This window comes from Lemur catta, chromosome 11, assembly GCF_020740605.2.
Source record: "Lemur catta isolate mLemCat1 chromosome 11, mLemCat1.pri, whole genome shotgun sequence".
NCBI classification, from domain to species: domain Eukaryota; kingdom Metazoa; phylum Chordata; class Mammalia; order Primates; family Lemuridae; genus Lemur; species Lemur catta.
Window position 1 is genome coordinate 73,648,502 of NC_059138.1, and position 13,985 is coordinate 73,662,486.

Below are 13,985 nucleotides of genomic sequence, written 5' to 3' on the forward strand. Positions count from 1 at the left end.
AACAGAAGTGTGTCCCAGCAGGAGGCCAGCACAGCATATGAAGGACTTCAGGGTCCTGCTCCTTGGCGGGTGGAGTTTCAGGCCTTTGGTTTCTTAGGGAAGTATCAGAGGCAATGGGTTTTCTGTGCCCCATAAAGCCTATGTGAGTTAGTGACATCTGGATATCCGGTTGAATAATAAGTGCCATAGAACTTTTAGAAAATGAGGGGTTTCCATGTCTGACGGGCAGGGCTCCAACTTTCCGTGGGAGGAAGACCTGCCAGACTCCAAGTGCTCATAGATACACATTCTGAGTTCTCTTCCCTCCATGGCTCATCCAGAACTTTTCCCGGCACTGCTACCCGCTCTCCCTCAGGCAAGAAGTTTTTTGTGGCTGTAGTTCCCATCTTCATGGCCCCTGCAACCCAGCTTCCAACCCCAGGGATCTAAAGTAACATACTTTGTTTCTAAATTTTGTTATAAGCAAGAATTAGTTTTGAATAAGGATTTTTAAATGTTGGGCATGGTGGCTTATGCCTTTAATCCTAGCACTTTGGGAGGCTGAGGCGGGAGGATTGCTTGCATCCAGGAGTTTGAGACCAGCCTGGGCAACGTAGTGAGACCCTGTCTCTACAAAAACTAAAATAAAAAATTAGCCAGGCATGGTGGCACATGCCTGTAGTTCCAGCTATGCAAGAGGCTGAGGCAGGGGGATTGCTTGAGCTCAGTAGTTGGAGGTTGCAGTCAGCTGTGATTGGGCCACTGCACTCCAGCCTGAGTGACAGAGCAAGACCCTATCTCTTTTAAAAAAAATTTATATCGATACTTTGAAAGAGTTTCATGAAAAATAAAATTATAATAAGATACACTGGAATATTCATAAATTTAAGTTATTTTAGATTTAAAATTCTGTTCTATAATTGATTCATTTTCATTTATTCCACACATGTTTTTGAACATCTCTGTTCTTGGCATTTTATTACTAGGTGATTTTTCGGTTTACAATGGACTGGTATGGGGGGATGTGGAGGGAGTAGGAAACAACCATGGAAGGAAGACCAAAGAGCTAGAAGACAAGGTCCTTGTGCTTAAACTTTCATAACTCATCCACTCATCCACCCACTCATTGTCTTAGTTCAAACTGCTATAACAAAGTGCCCTAGATTGGGTGGCTTATAAACAACAGGAATTTATTTCTCACAGTCTAGAGGCTGGAAGTCTGAGATCAGAGAGCCAGCATGGTCAGGTTCTGGGGAAGGCCTTCTTTCGGGTTGCAGACTACCATCTTTTTATTATAGCTTCACACAGGTGACAGAGGGCATGAGAGCTCTCTGGGGTTTGTTTTATAAGGGCACTAATCCCATTCATGAGGGCTCCACCCTCATGACCTAATTACCTCCCAAGGCCTCACCTCCTAATACCATCATATTAGAAATTTAATATCAACATATGAATTTGGAGAGGACACAAACATTTAGTCCATAAAACTCATTCATCCCCTCATTGAAAATATATTCATTAGACACTTTTAATTTGCAGGAACTTATGCTAAGTACAGTATTTCAGGGAATAAAGAGATTAGAAAAACCACTCCTACCTGTAAGGAGTTCATAATCTAGTAGAGGCCACTGTCATGGCCCTGAAATGTTTACACTATGTGGTGAACACTGTGATGCACCTCTCAGACCCTCCCTCCAATAAAAGACCCGTTGTCCCAGCTCCTGGGTATGGTAGGTAGACAGTCGTCAGTTGTCTGACCCTTGAGGGATTGCCTCTGCTCCAGAGAACCCCCTTGCCCAAGGTCTGGGCCTCTCCCAGGTGGCCTACATCCAATGACTGATGCAGGAGGTTAAAGACCCGGGCATCTCCGCTCAACCTGGTGACACTCTGAGAGGATACTCCAGGTCCAGAGCTCCCGTGGAACTGTCTATTGCTGCACAGCTCAGCTTCTCCCTCTATCTTCCACAGGTACCAGTAACAAAGGAACTCCTTAATAAATATTGGCACATTAAACTCCACCTCAGAATCTGCTTCCTAGGAAACTCAACCTGCAGTACACCAGTCCTAGAATATCTAATGGTTACAGAAACTGCTAGGATAAGTCAGGTTCATCTCCTTCCTGGCATTAGTCTAGCCAGGGTGACAGAAGCACTATTACATAGGGCAGGAGTTGGCACACTTTTTTGTAAAGGGCCACATAGTAAACATTTTAGGCTTTGCATGCCACATAAGTTTCTTGTTATATATTCTTCTTCTCCATGTGCGTGTGTGTTTTGTAGCCCATTAAAAATGTAAGTCATTCTTAGCTCACTGGCAGTAGTAGAGGTTGCAAGCCAGCAGGCTGTAGGTTACTGGTAGGGTATTGAGAGCATAGACTTGTTGGGAGACAATTCTCCATGGTTCTCTCATGTTTCTGTACATCTAGCAAAGAAGAGATACCAAGTAACATTGTTCCAAATTATCTTTTCAAGAATTTTGTAGGACATTCAGCCTTGGAAGATAGAGTGTTTCCTGCCACAGAAGAGGCCAGTCATAAGCTCTGCTAATTATAAAAGATTCAGGTTCTTCAACCTCAGGGTTCCTCTCTTGTAATTCAATCCACCACATGTAAAGGTATCAACTGGCCCTCTTCATGTTGCCCTGTTGGAATTGAGGCTAAGGAAACTGGCACAAGAAAATACTGATACTGTTCTTTGCTGTGAGCAATAAACTGTTCTTTGTCCCTAATCCAGGAATATTGTGTCTACAGCCAGCATCCTCAAAATTTTAGCAGACTAATTTGTTAGATTACAAGTAAAGCCTCAGACTCTTCACAATTCTTGATTTACTGGGTTCAAATTCTGGCTCTGCCACTGATAGGTTGGTTAGGTGACCTAATTCCCAGGAAGACCCAGAGATATAGTTAGGAATCATACCCAGGGACTACCCACAAACTTCACCAGCTGATTGCATGCTGCAATTTCTCCCTGTCCCCGAGTACAGAACTCTGTGACTGCTCCCAACTGAGCTTGCTAGGGCTCTATATTTCCTGCCCTCTTCATGTCAGAGCAGTGGAACTCAAAATGTGGCCACCCAAGAATTAGGTAGAAACATGAATTCTCTGCCTTAAGCCAGATCTACTTCATTGGAAATTCTAGGGGCTGGATTCAGCAGTCTGGTTTAGCAAGCCCTCCACGTGATTCTGATACACCCAAACTTGAGCATTGTTGCCCAGCCTATCTTGCTCTGGCTTATCTTCCTGAGAAGAAGTAAGTTTTGTTTCACATCCTAAACTCATTCTCACCCATCAGAACCCCACAAGTGCCAGGGTTTCCAATGTGCTACTACACCTTTCTGGTGAACTAAATTCTTTCTCTGTAACTTTGGTCCCCATCCAATGACATGTCCTCAGCACAAAATTAAAGAATCAAGAAACTGCCTCAAAGTCATGGGCTCCTGTGAGAAGACAACAAATTCAAGCTTGAACATCTGTGCAGACCTCTCTAGATGCACATTTCTTCCCCACCCGAAAACTCATTACCAAACTTTTCCTACTTATTATGAGAAATAGCCCATGTCCCTTTGGTAAATGTTAAAATCTCAATTTTTTTCTGTAAAATTTTGAATTTTAATTGTCTTGACTTTAAAAGAAAATTCAATGTAATGGTACCTTTTTTTGAGACAGGGTCTTGCTCTATTCCCCAGGCTGGAGTGCAATGGCGTCATCATAGCTCACTGCAACCTCGAACTCCTGGGCTCAAGTGATTTTCCTGCCTCAGCCTCCCAAGTAGCTGGGACTATAGGTGTGTGCTACCACACCCACCTATTTTTTTTTTTTTTTTTGGTAGACATGGGGTCTTGCTATGTTGCTCAGGCTGCTCCTGTACTCCTGGCCTCAAGCAATCATCCCACTTCAGCCTCCCAAAGTGCTGGGATTACAGATGTGAGCCACCATGCCCAACTTAATGGTACTTTTAGAAGAACAATTACTTTGTTATTAAAAAACCTTTTGCTCATGGGCTATCAGTGTGAGCGCCACAAGCTTTCCACCTAGGTAACATGGGAGCTGAAGCCCACCTAAGACTGTTGGCATCAAGCCCAGATCATGGTTTTTCCAAAGGGTACTGTGCCCCCCTCTTCTCCCTTTCTGTGCACCTCCTAAGGGAGCGTGCTTCCTTTCCTCCCGACTGAGAACCTCTGATTTTACCACAATAGGGTGAAAGAGTATAGACCAAGCATTATAGAGTGTTATCTCAAATTGTGTCCAATTTTTATTCTACTATTATTAATTCAATATACTATTATTTGCAAGGTTAGGGCCACAAATACAGAGCAAAGGAGGACAGTGAGTCCTCACTCAACATCATCGATAGGGTCTTGGAAACTGTGACTTTCAGTGAAGCAAATATAACAAAATGCATGTTACCATAGGCTAATGGATATAAACAAAAATTAAGTTCCTATGGCATAGTTCTAGTCACAAAAACATCACCAAATTTCTAAGTAAAGACCAAAATACTTCTAACATTAGACATTGAAATAAATGTGAGCTATACATTTAAGAAAGATTAATGAAAACAAGATGGTTATTATATTTACCTGTTTATCCTAGTTCAGGGTCTCAGGTGGCCAGAGCCTGTCCCAACAGCTCAGGGCCAAGGCGGGAACCCACACTGGACAGGACACCACCCCATGGCAGGACGTGCTTTCACCCACACCTGCACTCACTCACACTGGGACTATGTAGACACGCCAATGAGCCTGAGGTACCTGGAGCAAACCCACGCAGACACAGGAGGGACATGCCAACTCCACACAGTGGCCCCGGCTGGAATAGAGGTTTGTTCTCATCAGTGTTATAATGACAGGATGTTGAATGAAACGACGTTATTCGAGGACCTGCTGTACTTTACTAAGTGTCAAGTGCTGAGTGCACATTACGTCAATGAACTACACAGCGACCTTGACCTTTCAAGGGCGGCAGCGTCACCTCCCCAGGTGGTTCTCACGGGCACCCAGACTTGAGAGCCACTGACGGGTGGGGGTTTGTTGGCAAATGGGGCTCGCCAGCCTGTCCCTTTAAGGCCTCGTTCTCTCCCGGGGAACTGGCACTGCAGCTGGTAAGGGAAGGCTCAAATGAGGCCAGCCTGCTCCCACTCTTCCCCACATGCAGGGCGATGTCACCAGTGTCCTGGATGTCTGGGAAGCAGCCTGCTCTGGCCGTGGGTCTGGAATGGAAGACTTGAGTCCCTCCTCTGCTGATGGCACTCTTAGGTTGCCACTTGCCAGGAACATTCTGTGGCCTAATATTACTGTCAATAAGGGATCAGTTAAAATAGAACCTGCTCAGGAGAAAGAAAGAGCAGCTATTAAAACACCAGGATGCCACGGTGGAGGCTGGAGGCTGCAAACTTCTTTATACGGCCAGAGAGAGAGAGAGAGAGAGAGAGAGAGAGAGAGCCCTGATTTGGGCTTCTTTCCCAAGCTCCACCAGAACCAGAACCACCTCTCTGGTCCCTGCCAGTTATTCTCCTCTTGGTGCCAGGAGGGGCCAAGTGCTGGGTGGGCTCTGAGATGCCTGTTGGACCCACGCATTGAGAGCTGGTGGTTCAGCAGAGGGCAGTCTGCGGTTCTGGGCTTCCTTCTCCTCTGCCTGCCTTACTGCCCACCTTTGGGCCATGTCGCTGCCCATTAGCACCTCCTTCGGATGCTGATCTGTTACGGGGAAGACATGAAACTCAAAACCAGGAATTTTCCTGCCCATTAGCAGCTCTTATGAAAGTTGTGATAGACAAGCAGGTTAAGGCAGTTGGCTAAACCCGGAGCCCCAGCATCCCTGTCCAGCAGCTACACAGAGGCTTAGTGTTTATTGAGCACCTACTGGAATCACTAGAGCAGCAACTCAGGTTTTGTGAGGCGCTTAGGAGTTCACGAAGCAGCTCCAAACATATGGCCCCTGGTGATCCTCACAAGCTTTTGGGGTCGGCATAATCCTTATTTTGCAGATGTGGAAAGTGAGACTGGGGAAGGCAAGTGACTTGTTCAACATCACACAAACCACAGCAACTACGCCTACCGGGAATGTGAATTCTGAGAGAATTCCAAGTCCATATGCTCTGTGCCTTCCTCTACAGCCACGCTCCTGTGAGGTTTTCAAGTTCCCATTCTCAAGTGACTTCTGACCGCATCGGGCAGGAACAGCATCTTTGAGGGGGGAAAAACCCCCCAAACAAAAAAGGAAGTGGCGTGTGAGAGTCACAGCTGCTGTGAGGAAGATGGGACCCCACCCACCCAGTCAGAATGAGGAGGGGGAGCTTGAAGGCAGTACCAGAGATGTGCTTGGAAAGAGGAAGGGTGGCATTTGGGCAGACGGAGACCAGCTCAACTTCCAGGAGCAGAGATGGGACAGCTGGGGGCTGTGAGCAGAGGAGGGGGACAGGGCCAGCACTCTTGGGGAAACGAGCTCTGCAGAATGACAGGAGGGTATGGTACAGTAAGGGTGTCGTGGGAGACACGGCTGGCCACGGTGCAGAGTGTTAACACAGGTGCCAGGCTGGGGAGAATGTTTCCATCACAACCTTTGAAGGTGTCTGAGCAGGTCAGATCTGTGGTTGGAGCTATAATCCAGGAAGGTCAAAATGGCAACCGTGTACAGGTAGGCTGGGGGGACAAAGTGGAGGCAGGGTGGAAAACTGGGGGAAAAAGAGGGGCCCTAACAGTAGAGAGACTTTGTGCAAACCAAATCATCCCCGTTTACGGCAGTGTAACAAGCTGCAGGCGGTGCCTATAAAGCCAGGCTATGGGGCTTCCGTAGTGCTATGTTATCTTGTTGTAGCATCAGAGGTTAGTCTTGGGTCCCCAGGTGGCTGATATATCTGCCCTGGGATTTATAATGTTTCTAGAAATATTCAAAGTTCTGAAATTCTTGATTGAAGATTCAAATCTTTCAGTAGTAATTTTTAAACACTAAAATGTTCTCTAACAATTTCTTCCAGGCTTCATAAACTCAGCTATGCTCTTAGGCTCTCTGAAGAGATGTAAGGGGGTGCCCTGTCTTTTAAATAATACTACAGAAAATTTCAGCCCCCTAGGCCTTCTCTCACCAGGCTCTCGCAGACATAGTGTTATATCTTATTAAAAGTCCCCAAACCAACCAGCCCATGAAATATCTTTAAAATCAGTGTTCAGTTCCCCATGTGCACCTTTCCCACTTTCCTGTGCTAGAATAGGTCTGGCAATAAATGAACTTAGAAACCTTTTTATTTCTTTGGCTCAAACTGACACTTTGAGGAGCAGGTGAGAGCTTTTTCCCAAGTTGCTTCCAGAATTTCATGCTGTGGCTCCCCTACAAGCTGTGATTAGATTTATGGGTGCTCAGGGGCCCACCTCTCAGCCTTTCACGGTGCCTGCCGGCCCTCAGCCTCCTCCCCTGCCGAGGGGTAGACTTTCTGCAGATCATTTGCACCCCTTGACCCCCAACTGATCCAACAGTCCAGTTCTAGGCTAGCCGGTGACCTATGGGTGTCTGGGAGCTAGACATTGAATTGGGCCAATCAGATTCTAGCTCTTGAGAATTTAGTTTGGCAAGCATGGAGGAAATCAGGCATCTATGTGAGCTGAAGCTGAAAGGAGAGGATGGTGGAAAAAGCGGGTGGAGGGGCCTTGATGGACCATGTGGAAGCTAAAATTATGAGGCAGCAAAAGCCACGAGGAAGCACTGAATGCAGACCATGGGGGGAGGAGAACAGAACAGACACGGGGAGCAGAGCTAGGGACGGAGGGCAGCTTGCCCCTGGAGCGGCCTCCAGATCTTGCCTCCAGACTCCAGTTCAGGTTTGTGTATATCCCATCAGTAAACCTTCTGCTTCTTGGAGAGCTCTAAGTCTCCATTTCTGTGATTCCAAAGGACATCCCTTCAAACTAAAAAGCTGCCAATGGCTCTAAATACCAGCATCTCCTAGCGTGAGCTGAGTGATACTCGGATTGTCAGCTCTTCTCAGACCTGAACGTGGAAAGGTATCATCTGGGGATGGTCTTCGCTGCAGATTCGAGTCAGCAGGTCTGGCTGGTGGCTGAGGCTCTGCCTTTCTCCCATGCTCCCGGGTGATGCCATTCCTGCTGGTCCCCAGTCCACGAGAGCGAGAGGACAGGTGACTTGAGTAAGCAACCCTGTCTCTCAACGGGAAACAAAGAAAAAAACCCAATAGAAACCAAACAAAACCAACCAAAACTAGGTTTTCAAAGTGTCCAAGAGATAGACAGTAAAGAGGCAGAATAGGTGGTAACTTCCTAGCTTTTCCCCTTTCGATAGCATTTAGGAAGAGAAGAGACAAAGATGCTCAGAAGTGGCATGACCCAGGGCCTCTGAAGTTTCAGGGTCCTGTAGTATCTTGAGGCAAGCTTTTTGTCTCTAATTTTGTTTGTTTAAAGCAGAACTCTTGGGTTTTTAAATAAATCTGTTCTCTGGTATCAATCAATTCACCCAGAGAGAATTTTTTTGCTAAACAGGTTGGTTTTGAATAATTTCTATGACTGTAACGAGAAACTGTTAGATTTCACTAGAAAGTAGCGTGATGGAATCTGATAATCATTCTAAATTCAGCAGTCGGCTTCCTAATGTGCAATTTCCAAACATGCTGCTTTCCGTTGCTGCTGAAGTCTGTTGTTGAAGCTTTGGATGCATATTTTTCCATGAAAATGAGAAGGCTGCCTCTTGACCGAGTGAGTGCAAATGTTAACATCATTTTCCTTGCACCTATTTCCTATTCTAACTGTGGGATAGAGCAAACTGCATACCCTGTTCAAACCCTGGAAAAGCTCCACTGGGACAGAGGTAACAGTGAGATGGAAAATAGAGGGAAGACCAAGGGTACGTTACTGCAAACACTGAAGAAATCAAAAGGTATTAAAATGTAAGCTCTGAAAATATCCAATAGACTAAACACTCCTCTTAAAGAAAAAAATGAAAAGTTTTCCTTAGTTGTATTGCCTTAGAGGTATCTTCGGGGATAAACTCCTGGGCAATGGCTTTTAGGACAGTATCATTCATTAGCATTTATTGCCAGTGATAAATTAGGAATACCTACCATGAGCTTTTACTGCTTCAGGTAGGGTGATCACAGCTTTCCAAATTGTAAATTACTTTAGCAACTACTTGGGACAGAAGGAAGTAAAACAGAAGACTCAAGCTTAGAGGACTGTTTCCTATTTTTCCTCTGCCCTGGTGCTCACCTGCATGGGGCACTTGGTAAAAGCAGGCTTTATAACAGCCCTCCCTCCCCTATCTGATCAGCCTTTTTAGTTGTTTTGTTTGTTTGTTTGTTTGTTTTGAGACAAGGTCTTGCTCTGTTGCCCAGGCTAGAGTGCAGTGGTATCATCATAGCTCACTGCAGCCTTAAACTCCTGGGCTCAAGTGATCCTCCTGCCTCAGCCTCCTGAGTAGCTGAGACTACAGACACAGGCCACCATGCCCAGCTAATTTTTATATTTTTTGTAGATACAGGGTCTTGCTCTGTTGTCCAGGCTGAAATGTAGTGGCTCAATCATAGCTCACTGCAGCCTCAAACTCCTGGGCTCAAGCGATCTTCCCACCTCAGGCTCCTGAGCAGCTGGGACTACAGGCACACACCCAGCTAATTTCTCTTAATTTTTGTAGAGATGAGGTTTCAGTATGTCATCTATGCTGGTCTCAAACTCCTAGTCTCTCAGGTGATCCTCCCACCTTGGCCTCCCAAAGTGCTCGAGATTACAGGTGTGAGCCACCTCACTCTCAGCCTTTAGTTGTCTTCTGAGTGAACTTCAAAGCCATCTGTTTGTTGCACAAAAGATGTAAATACCACTTACCTGATGTTAAACACAAGTGTTTATTGCAGGACAAAACACCACATTTTAGGTAACCATATCTTAAAAATGGTTCTCTTGGACTTCCTAATCCATTTCTTCATTATTTAACCAACTTCTTAATCAACAACAGTGTTTAACCAAAAAGGTCAATACATGGGTAAATACCTTAAAACCCTACTAAGATAGCGAAAACCCTACAAATTATATAAATCAGGCCATTCATATCTGGGATATAAGATAGTTTTAGAGATATCACATTGATCATGTTTTCCAAATCTGAGGTCAACACACAGGTTTCTTAGGGAGACGATAGAACAAAATATTTGAAAATGAAATTCACTCTTTCTGAGTACTTTGCCTGGGTCAGATGCTTCATATATACTCTTTTATCTCATTTAATTCTCCCAATAGGTCTATGAATTGTTTCCCCATTTTATAGATAAGAAAACCAAGCTTCAGAAATGTTAAGTAGTTTTCTATTTTTGGCAATGCTAGTATCCAACTATAAGTCTGCTGTATTCCACAGTCCCTCTTCTTCTCCCTGTCTCCTAAGATACTGTCCCAGGTAATGGCTGTTCTTGCTCTAAGCATCCCTCTTTCCCCATTCCCACTCCCTGTCTTCTCATGGCTGAACACAGTAGCTCTATTTTACTTTCTGTGGTTCTATTATTCTAGGACCATGTTGGCTGTCCATACACAATCATTTGTGTTCTCTGTCTAGTAACTAGGAAAGCTGCAGATGGCTAGCAGTGAGGAGGGGTAGATAAATTTCACTGGCCATGCCACGCCCCCGTTGACAAATTAACAGAGGTAGGGAACATCTCAGAGTTCCTATGGTTCCATGGTGGCTCTTCCCTCCTCACTGCCACCTCCAAAACCAAACCACTTCACCAGCTGCCTCTGGGCCTGGCAAAACCTGGCTAGAAAGACCCTGGTAAGGAGACCAAGGCATGGAAAAGGATCACAATCACCTGTCAATACTATAAAACAAGCTGAGATGAATGTTTATTTCTTTAATCTATTGGCAAATTGCCCTCCAGAAAGGTTTTATTAATCTACTCTCCCATCAGCATCATACCAGCTGAGTCCCTGGGTTTGTAAACCTTTAGCTAGAAGTCCCCAGTCTGGGGTAGGGTAATGTCCCTTGTAACGGCAGCTCCAGAATTTCTAAATGGGAAAGACTCCAAGACAACAATCTCATTGAGTGGAGGTGGGACTGTGCTTTGAAACCACATTTGCATAGCACTTTACATGAGATTGAGAAAATGTCCATCTTCTACATCAAATAACGAGGAAGGGAAGGACTACGCAGGAGATAAGGACTTAGAGCCGCCATTTGCCCCCCTGGGCAGAGAGCTCACAGCCGGGGTCTGGGCTGAAGGCAGCAGCTCTGAGGTTGGACTTCACTCAGCAAGATCTCTCTCCCAGGGCCTGGCCTTGCAGACCTTTTCTTTTGTCCTAGCAGCTGTAGCCACTGCATCCAGCATGCTTCTGACTTCTCTTCTGCCAAGTCTGAGAGAGCCTGGCTTCCCACATTCGCTCTCTCCAGTGGGGCCTGTGGCACTGGAGAAGAACAATCTCCCACAAGCAGAACCAAACACCCTCTTGCTAACTGACCAGAAATCTTTTGAGGCAGAAGATGGCTGATTAAGTCTTGCGTTTATCAACTTTACTTTTTGCCAACTTGCTTCTTGGCTAACAGTAGCTCATAATAAGAGCTCCTATGTTTTACTGAGCATTTACCACGTAGCAGACACAGCCGGGCACTGCACATATATTGTTTAATTTAAGCCTTTCAACTACCCCCATGGGGTAGATACTGTTACCATCTCTGTATTAGGATGAGAAAACACACTGAGCAAGGCTAAGCCCTTGCTCCAGGCCCACACTAGGTACAGCTGGGATTGAACTCGGGCCTGACCTCTCCGTGGCCTGACTTTTAAGCCTGCCTCAATGTTTCCCCGTCAAACGATGCAGGAGGTGAGTAGGGGAGCAAAGGATGGCTTTCATTGTTATTTTCAAAAGTTTGACTACAAGTTTGTAAAATAAAGGAGAGTTTTAAAACATATCTCACTTAGATACATTAACCCAGGAACACAAGATTAAGCAAAGCCTCCGGCCTCCTGCTACAGGGAGCTTCTGTGCTCTCTAAGCCGGGTTAGCGCAGCAGCATTTCCGTGTGACAGGCTTGTCACTCTAAGCAAAGGTCTTACCTGCCAGGATTCAGATGCAAACACTCCGAGAGCAGAGGGACATTTGCTGAGCATTTACTACAGGTCAGAGACTGTGCTCCTGGCTTTACATGTGTAATTAAACATTTAGAGGGACTTTTCCTGATGCACTGGAATTGGCTTTGGGGCCCATAACAAGAGGTGCTAAGTGTTCATGTTTCTAACTCAAGGAGAGCTTCCAAATATTGGGGCCAGGCTTCCTAGGACTCGGCAAACCTGCCTCACCAAAATCAGTCCCCCTTCCTACCAGCCCTTCCTGCTCTGGAGCACGTGGAAGCAGGGCCCACAGGAGCTTTGATTTTGGCTCTATTCCTGCTGAGCCAAAGGAAGGGAATGTCAAGAGAATTACTAACAAAAATTGGGGGTGCTGATAAGAGAAAACTGGTATCTCATTTGCTTGTTCATTTAATCATTCATTTGCCCAACAACACAGTATTTGATGAATCCATGCTATGTGCCAGGCACTGTACTAGGTGTTTGTGATACCTCAGTGACAAAACCATGGTCCCTACCCTCATGGGGCTCACATTTGGATATCTCTTTAGGCAGTGGACTTGCTGATCTGCCTCAGACAAGCCCGTGGCAAAAATTCAGGCACTGCCATGTGTCAAGGGGACTCCTGCGAAGGTAGGTGGGTTGGAACCTTCTTGTCAGTGCCCATCCAGAGGGCAGACCTTGCCTGTAAGAGGCAGTTCTGTGCCCACATGGAAGTGGAGAGAGATGTGGCAAAAGGCAAGCTGGGGCTGGGCGTGGTGGCTCGGGCCTGTAATTCTAGCGCATTGGGAGGCCGAGGTGGGAGGACTGCTTGGAGGCCAGGAGTTTGAGACCAGCCTGGGCAACAGTGAGACCCCCTTCTCTACAAAAAGTTTTTTAAAAAAATGAGCCAGGTGTGGTCTCATGAGCCTGTAGTCCCAGCTACTCGGGAGGCTGAGGCAGGAGGATCGCTTGAGCCCAGGAGGTTGAGGTCGCAGTGAGCTATGATGACGCCACTGCACTCTAGCCTGGGCAACAGAGCAAAACCCTATCTCACAAAAGGCAAGCCGGAGGAGAGCCCCCCATTAGGAAATAGCATGGTTGGGGGGAGGTGCTAGAAAGAGGGACTGCAAGGCCCTCTAAGGCCTCACACATGTTCCCTTGAGAGATACAAAAATCCCATGACCCAGTTTTCCTAGGGAGGGGAACAGGTGTCTTACTGGGTCTCCAGTGGATTTTAAGTAGAATGCTCTCCCTAGCAATCTTCACAAGCAGGCAACTTGACAAGGCCTCCTCTTCCTCCTTAGTCTAATCAAACCCACCTGGAGAAACAGAGGGCACGGCCTCCCTTTACACCCCCATCCATCTGAATTACCTGGACAGGACCTGGAGTCCTGCTCAAGGCACGATGAAATTGTCCCCAGCTTCTCTTCTAACACTTCCCAGAGCTGCATCATTTTTTTCTGAGTGGAATGTATCCAAGGTGACATTTATAGGAGAGTGCGGATTTGATCTCGCTTCTAGGAAGCAGGGTAAGGCCGAGGTCCTTGGCCTTGACCAGGCAGGACACAAAAGCCAAAGGTTGCTATTTAAATCCAAGTTCCCAACTGGGCACGTTAGTGTCACCAATGTTTACAATATTTAATAACATCGCTCATAAGTGGGACAATGCAGCTGCAAGCCACACAAGGAAGTATACCATTGTCCACCATCAGCTCACTGCTCTTTAGGAAGGTCAGAGATGAAAACTCCGACATCATTTCATTTTATTTAGAAACTTTGTTTTCCAAAGTTATCTTTTGCTTTCTACTGAGCTGCTCTATTTGTTATCTGTGAAGTGATCAGAATAGGCAAAGGTTTACTTCTGATATTTTTTTCACTCCATAATTTAAAGAGGGGAGATATTCTTAATTACTGACAGCAAGGTGATTACCAATTGTTCTGGAAATAAAAAATTAAAGTGCAATGAGATTGATCAGA